The sequence below is a fragment of the Cyprinodon variegatus genome, unplaced genomic scaffold, assembly GCF_000732505.1.
Source record: "Cyprinodon variegatus isolate N-32 unplaced genomic scaffold, C_variegatus-1.0 Scaffold2513, whole genome shotgun sequence".
NCBI classification, from domain to species: domain Eukaryota; kingdom Metazoa; phylum Chordata; class Actinopteri; order Cyprinodontiformes; family Cyprinodontidae; genus Cyprinodon; species Cyprinodon variegatus.
This window is the reverse complement of record NW_015152966.1, coordinates 13,404-21,003: the sequence shown is the minus strand read 5'-3', so window position 1 is coordinate 21,003 and position 7,600 is coordinate 13,404. Positions and strand designations below refer to the sequence as shown.

Below are 7,600 nucleotides of genomic sequence, written 5' to 3'. Positions count from 1 at the left end.
TTTAGATGCTTTGATCTGTCGCCAGTTTCTGCTCTCCAGACATCGAGTTTTTGACTGTTAACTGCAGACCGTTCTATCTGCCCAGAGAGTTCAGTGTGGTTAGCATCACTGCTGTTCATGTGCCTCCCAGTGCTAACACTAAAGAGGCCATGAAGACTCTATAACAGGCTATCTCTGAGCTCCAATCTGCACACAGAGGGTGTTTTCATCATAGCTGGGGATTTTAACCAGGCTAACTTGAAGACTGTTCTCCCTAATTTTTACCAACATGTGGACATTGCAACTCGGGGTGAAAACACTTTAGACCTGATTTGCTCTAACATAATACATGCATTCAGAACAGCCCCCCGCCCCCACCTCGGGTCATCAGATCATCTCTCAGTTATGCTTATCCCTGCATGTAAGCCCCAGCTGATCAGGGCTAAACCAACAGTTATAAATATATATATATATAGTGGTGAAAATCCTTAACGTCAACCCCTGCATTTATTTCCCATGTAAAACATCTATGCATTTTGACCCTGAAGACGATTTTTTGAATGTCGTTTGGAAGACCGTCATGGAAAGTCTAATTTTTAGACAAAATTTACTTTGAGCTAATTACATCTGTAAAATTATCACCTGATTTGTTTTCTTTAAAGCCTCTGGCCATTAAATGTAGGAGGAAATCTAAGGTTAAAATTGATTTTTTTGATCATTTTGATGACTTTTCATATAAAAGAAATAAAAAATAATGAGGGAAAAAATCTGACTTGGGATAGTTAGTATTTTATATTGTATAGAGAACAAGACGTAAACCAAATTTTCTTTATCCATTTTTGTCTTTTTGGAAATTTATGTTTTGTACGATAGAAACATAGCAAGTTGATTTTTACATGGGGCATCTCATTAACATATCTTAATCTAAAATAGTCCTTTAGCTAGTTTAGGAAATTCCATCTGATTTGAAAGAGAGGGGCTGAGGATGCACAGCAGGTGCAGGGAGTAGGGAGAGGAGCAGGAAATTCAAGCCGTCTCTTTCACCAGTCATTGTGAGGAATCTTTAAGAAAGCAGTTAGAAGAACCCAGAGTCTCTCTCTTAGGCTTTCTGACTATACACGCAGACCGAGATTTAAAGAATTTCTTTTAATTTTCATAAAATTTTGTTGATTGCAGTTTTTTGCTTCTATGTTGTTTTTGTGTTTGCGTGTCTTGGAAATTGCATCATATATCTATAGAACATCCCAATGCTATCCCCCATCTTGTTCATAGTCTTTATTGACAGGATTTATAGGTGTTTGTTGCATGTTGAAGGATAGCTGTATTATGCTGATTCTGGACACCTGACAGCATCCAGTCGTAACTCCACCATCGAGCTGACAGGTTAGACAGTACAGTTCCAAAACAGAACAGAAGACTCTGTTTTAGGCTGCAAATGGGTCTACTAGAAGGCCTGGATGACTCGGGAAGTCCAGCTACTGTTTAAGACAAGGAATACCGCCTTGAGGCCACACAGCATTTGATGTCATCAGTTCCGTTAATTCTAAGATAGTGACAACTCTGTTTCTGCTATAGTGCCAACATTCCAACTGGTTGTGATCTGCTGCACCACAAAAAACTAAACTTCTGACATGACATCTCTAAAGTAAGGTCTTCTCTTGGAAAATCAGATCACAATCTTGTTTTTCTCTGCTCAGATTGGACTCACATAATACCCTCAGCTAAAAGTAGTTTATTCCAATATACTAAAAGTGCACTAATTACACTTAATTTTAATTAATACTTAAAATCAGGCAGTGTACTTAGAGTTTACTTATTCTAAACTACATTTCATATACTTATATAATATATTTCATATACTTTTATATTAGTATAGTCAAGTGTATTTGACTATACTATTGTTTACTTTATTGTTTACTAAAGTATACTTTAAGTATACTTTAGTAAACTTAAAAATGTCCCAATTTAGTTCGAAGAAGTATTACTATAGTAATACTTCAAGTACACTAAAAGTACAATGTTCGGTATACTTTCTAAACTTATACTTAAGTATTCTTAATAAAATTTACTTCAAGTACTTTTTGCTAAGGGTAATAATGTCACTTTTTTACCTTTATTTAAATAGATGACACCTTGCTGAGAGCTACAACCTCTTTAATAGTTTCATAGTTAAAACACCAGATTTTAAAGTGTTACTCCATTCATCTAAATATAGTCATCAATAGTCAGGAATACCTTTATAATTAGTTAAACTGAAAGGAAAACTACACTGCACATTTTAGAACAAGTCCAGACAGGAACCAAAAAAAAAAAAGCCTGAATCAACAAGAAATAAGAAACCACTAGTCTGTCTGAGTTCCCTGTTTTTTCATTTATGGTCACTCATGAAAATTTCCAGCTGAGATTTACCATGAGACATAAATATGAACAAGTTTTAGCATATTGCAATCATAACTTAGAGTCCCTTTTTTTCAAAAACCTAAATATGCTCACACTAGTATTCTTTGTATTGTTTCTTTGTATATGTTTCTTTATTCTTTTATTCCTCTATACTTTCCCAACTCTGCAGGTCTCCCTTGATTTGAAAGATTGATCTTCTTCCCCTCATTTCCGAAGGCATTGTTTTCAGACTCTAAGATTTCTTTGAACAGTCTAGTAATAAATGTAACTGCTCTCTATCCTAAAGCAGTTCCTATCCTAGACACGCTTCCGTTCCTTTTCAGGTATACCATCAGGCTAACTGCTTTTCCATTTTTCATTCTTTTCAAGCCGTCCTTACATCAGACTTACTAATCTTTATCACTTGCTGATCGACTTCTTCTGCTCTTTGTTGACTCTTGTTTTAATCCTACATTTACTCTTCAAATTTTTCACAATTTATTTTCTGCATCTTTCAGTACGTTTCTATCTAAATCCTTAATCACCCTAACCTGCTAAAAAATCCTTTTCATATCTATGTCTCTGCCTCTCTAGTCCGCAGAAGCTCTTTTTGCCCTCCATGCTGTCCAAACTATCATACACATCCCTGTATACTCTTGTATACAGGGATGTATGCAAGCAAGATGGATTGCTTTGCTTGGCCACAGCACTGTGGTACAATGTGATTCAGACCACATTTAGCAAGGAGGACTTTTCTTTGTGTCCAATTATCCAAAGACCTGCCTTTCAATCCAATAAAAGAGGCGGTTTTATCTCTGTTGGCACACTTGACGAATGAAATATGGAATAAAAGGGAGCTGGCCTACAGATAGGGCAAAGATTAGCATAAATACGTTTTCTTTTGAGTAACTCTTGCTTGAATTTGTCACCTATGTTGACGTCAGAGCAGCAGGCATGCTCGAAAGTGTGGGTAGTGTTTGCTAACTTTTATGTATGATTCTGGAATGATAGTAATTTGAACTGCTTGGTCTATAAAGTCCTCAGAGATGAACAAATGCTATGTAGCCAAATGCAATTTATTTTTTTTTACCTAATATATACAAAATAAAATAATATTGGTGTGTCAAAACCTAATGCAAAGTTAGGCTTACAGCATCGGGTATCATGGTGATCCGCAGATAAGATAAATCCAGTACACAAAACTTTTTTCTGCTAATTAAGCCATCAGTCTTTATTTTATAGATTTTTTTTTATACAGGGTGAAGGTAAAGAAGACTAAGTAAACAGATTAAAGTCAATTATACAAAAAAAAAAAAACTCAAGAAATGCAGATTTAACAGAATCTCTGGTTTGAAAGACTAAAGAATACAGGTAGATAATCTAAAATCACACTTCCAATAAACCCTGAAATTATATTAAGGATTTCTTCAGCGTTTTTAGGTCTCCAAGGACTAAAATATTTGCAACAACAGATTTTGGATTAAATAATCATTTGTCTGGACATAAAGAAATGTTATTTAAAAAAAATAAAAATTACAGACAACCATTGTGTTAATTAATTAAACTAAGATGTAAAAAACACATTATGATTATTACAGTTTCTATCAGCACATCATTACATAGATTTGAACAGAATAATTTGGTCTGAGAAAGTAATGAATTTAAAATGTTATTAGTTTAGATGAAAATAGTCCTGAGGACTGTTAGCCTGCATCGCTGAAAAGAAACAGAAAGGAACTGCATCAAAATAAACCCCAACATCAACAAAACGACAACCAAGACGATATATGATATAAAGGAACCAGCGAAAAAGTTACACAACCATGGGCTCTCATGCAATGATGGAGACAAAAGAAACTGGAAATAAAATACCACAAATACTTGTTGAACTTTCTATATCAGTTTAACAAACTCAGCTGAGGATTCAACATAAAGAAAAACTCCAGCATATAGAGGCTGAGTGAATGTGGTCTGGACTCTGTGGAGGAGAGTCATGGTTTCAGAGACGCTGTAGAAAGACAGAATACCTGCTCTGTGGTTCAGGTACACTCCTATTCTGGAGGAAACTGGACCTGGTACTGAAGTTTCAATGCTGTTGTGGTGAAATGTGTAACTTTTATTTTCACAATCTAATGACCAAGATTTGTTATTGAATCCAAATAATTCATCCTTGCTAATGTTCTTGTATGAAACTGCTACATAAACACCTTTCCCTCTCCACTCCACCTCCCAGTAAACGCGTCCAGTCAGACTCTCTTTACTCAGAACCTGATTATAATGCGTGAATCTGCCTGGATGATTAGGGTAAAACTTTTGCTGGTTTATCAGTTTTACTTTTCTGTTCCCCTCAGATAAATACAGCTTTCTATGTGCTGTGTTTATATCCAGAGTGATTTCTTGTGAATACTTTAAGAATCCAGCTCTGGTCATTGGCTCTGGTTCTGAAAGTAACACGTCCACTTCAGTGACTGTCAGGTGGATATTGGTCCCTGTGTCTCTCAGGATGTCCTGCATTTTCTCTCTGAGCTCTGACACAGCTGCTGTCACATTTTCAAAGTATTTCAGAGGACGAATATTGATGCTGGATGAGTGTGTAGACTCACTGAGTGCTGACAGTGAGGGGTAGTTCTGGAGAAACTGGGTGTGATCCTCTGTGATTGAGAGCTTCTCCAGCTCAGCATCTTTCCTCTTCAGCTCAGTGATCTCCTGCTCCAGCTTCACCTGAAGCTCTTTGACTCGACTCACTTCAGTTTCCTGCTGGGATCTGATCTGCTGCTTCACATCAGATCTTCTTTTCAAGATGAGACGGATCAGATCAGAAAAGATCCTCTCACTTTCCTCCACTGCTTTATCAGCAGAGCCATTGATGGCCTCCACCTCCTGTTGAAGCAGCTTCACATCTTTCTCCTGGTCCTGGATTCTCTGCTGGATTTGTTGTCGTCTCTCCTGGAGCTCCTTCTGCTTCTCAGTCCTTTCTGCTGCAGCTGGGACTGTTTCATGGCCTTTATGTTCATCCATGGTGCAGAGATAACAGATACACTGCTGATCAGTACGACAGAAGATCTTCATCACCTCATCATGACGGGAACAAATGATCTCCTGGAGCTTCTTTGAGGGGTCCACCAGCTTGTGTTTCTTCAGTCCAGGGACCTCATGGTGTGGATGGAGGTGATTTTCACAGTAGGAAGCAGGGCAGGACAAACAGGACTTTACAGCTTTAAGCTTCCTCCCAGTGCAGACATCACAGGCAACATCTTCAGGTCCAGCATAGCAGTGATCAGCTGGAGCAGCTTGAATTCCAGCCTTCTTCAGTTCCTCCACTAATACAGCTAACATGATGTTCTTCTCCAGTACAGGCCTTGGTATAAATTCTTTTCTGCATTGTGGGCAGCTGTAGATTTTTCTCTGATCTTCTCCATCCCAGTGGACTTTCAAACAGTTCATACAGTAGCTGTGTCCACAGGGAACAGTCACCGGGTCCTTTAATATATCCAAACAGATGGAACAGGAGAATTTACCTTGGTCTAGTTGAGACTCTCTCGGCTCCATTTCAGCTGGCAGCGAAAATAATGGTGAGGGTTTCTCTTCCCTACAACATAAACTGGTTTGACCTGGTTTCATACAGGAAATCTCTTGTTTTCCACCAATTATTATGTTTGACAAACAGTAGGGGAGGGACCAAGAAAGCATTTTGTAATGAACATTGTATGCAAACCTTAAAATATGTTTTTGCTACTAAGTAGATGTAAAAAAGATTTTTCAGATCAGTTTGAAGTTCAATATGCTTTAATTTGCAGTTGGGTCAAACTAGGAAAAAAAACAATTGCACAGCTACTTTGAAAACTATTAAAAATCCTGTTTGTCATGATTTAATTCAAAGATCTGACCCACATGCAGAAAACCAAACAGAGAGACCAGGGGAAGCTTTAACAGGTTTATTGAGAACTAGTAGAGATGTTTCCAGTGCTGCTCTGAACACTGGCGAACCGGGACTGAAAAGTGAAGGGGAAGTTCCTGTGGTTAGTTCAGGCTCAGTGGGAAATTTGAGCTTCGATTTGCAAAAGGGAATAAAGGCAACAGGACTCACGTTTCCAGAAAAGGTGTCTTTCTCTGAATCGAGTCGTTGTTAGTTGTTCCAGTAATTGACTTGCTCGTTGGAGGGCGGACAGGGTTTACCTAGGTTGAGGTGTTTCCTGAGCAACGGAGGAGCTGACTGCCACTTACATTCTCTATGGTACTTGAACGGTTTCTTGTGGAGATAAATCCCCTGCTCAGTGGGAAGCTCAAACAATTCCTTGGGGAAAAGTAGATCCAAACCTCCAGTTTGAATCCCCTGCTTAGTTTGAAGCTCAGACGATCCTTCCAGAGGGACAAGGTCCAAAACATCCAGTTTGCAGGATGACTTCTTGCCGATAGGCAAAGACAAAAAACTAACTAGGTTAAGACTCAGGTGACAAGTTTGACTCAGCAAAACTCAGCTTGGCTAGAGAACCCAAAACTGGCAAACACACTGGCGTCGGGGTAGTGGCAGTCAGCAGCTTAAGAGTCCTCAGGTAACCATTCGCAGGTGTGTGAGAGGGCCAACGAGAACCAGGCGCCACCTGGTGGTGGAGGGAGAACAGACAAAAACACAACCCACACAAACTGGATTCCTAACAGGTCCCCCCCTCAACAAACCCCACCCGGTGGTCCAGAAGAGCCGGAGGGCTGAGAGAGGCGGAATTCCCTAATGAGGGAGGGGTCCAAAATAAATCATCCAGGGACCCAGGAACGATCCTCAGGACCGTAAGCCTCTCAATCGCCACCCACACCCACAAGGACGAGCATCCACAATACGGCGGACAGTGTAGGGGGGATGGCCATCAATATCCAAGGGGGGAGGGGGCTCAGCGGATGGGCACGAGGGGCTCGATGAGACAGGCTTGACTTGGGGCACGTGGAAGGTGGGATGAATGTGGAGAGAGGAGGGGAGACGGAGACGGACGGCAGATTCCGCCATAGTCCTCTCCACCTCATATGGACCAATGAATCTGGGGGACATCTTTCTTGACACTGACTTGAGGAGTATGTCACGTGTTGAGAGCCAGACCTTCTGACCCAGGCGATAGGATGCGGCAACCCTTCTCCTGGGGTTAGCCATCTTTGGTTTTGCTCGGAGGTCCTTCCCAGAGCAGTCATGGCCCGGTTCCAGAAGGTCTGGCAACGGCGGATGAGGTGCTTAACAGATGGTACAGCAATGGCT

The 7,600-nt window shown here is 40.0% G+C and overlaps 1 pseudogene; it reads right to left on the bottom strand.

Moving 5' to 3' along the window:
* Window positions 1-4,919: 4,919 nt before the first annotated feature.
* LOC107080927 lies at window positions 4,920-5,907 on the bottom strand (annotated as a pseudogene).
* Window positions 5,908-7,600: the final 1,693 nt, after the last annotated feature.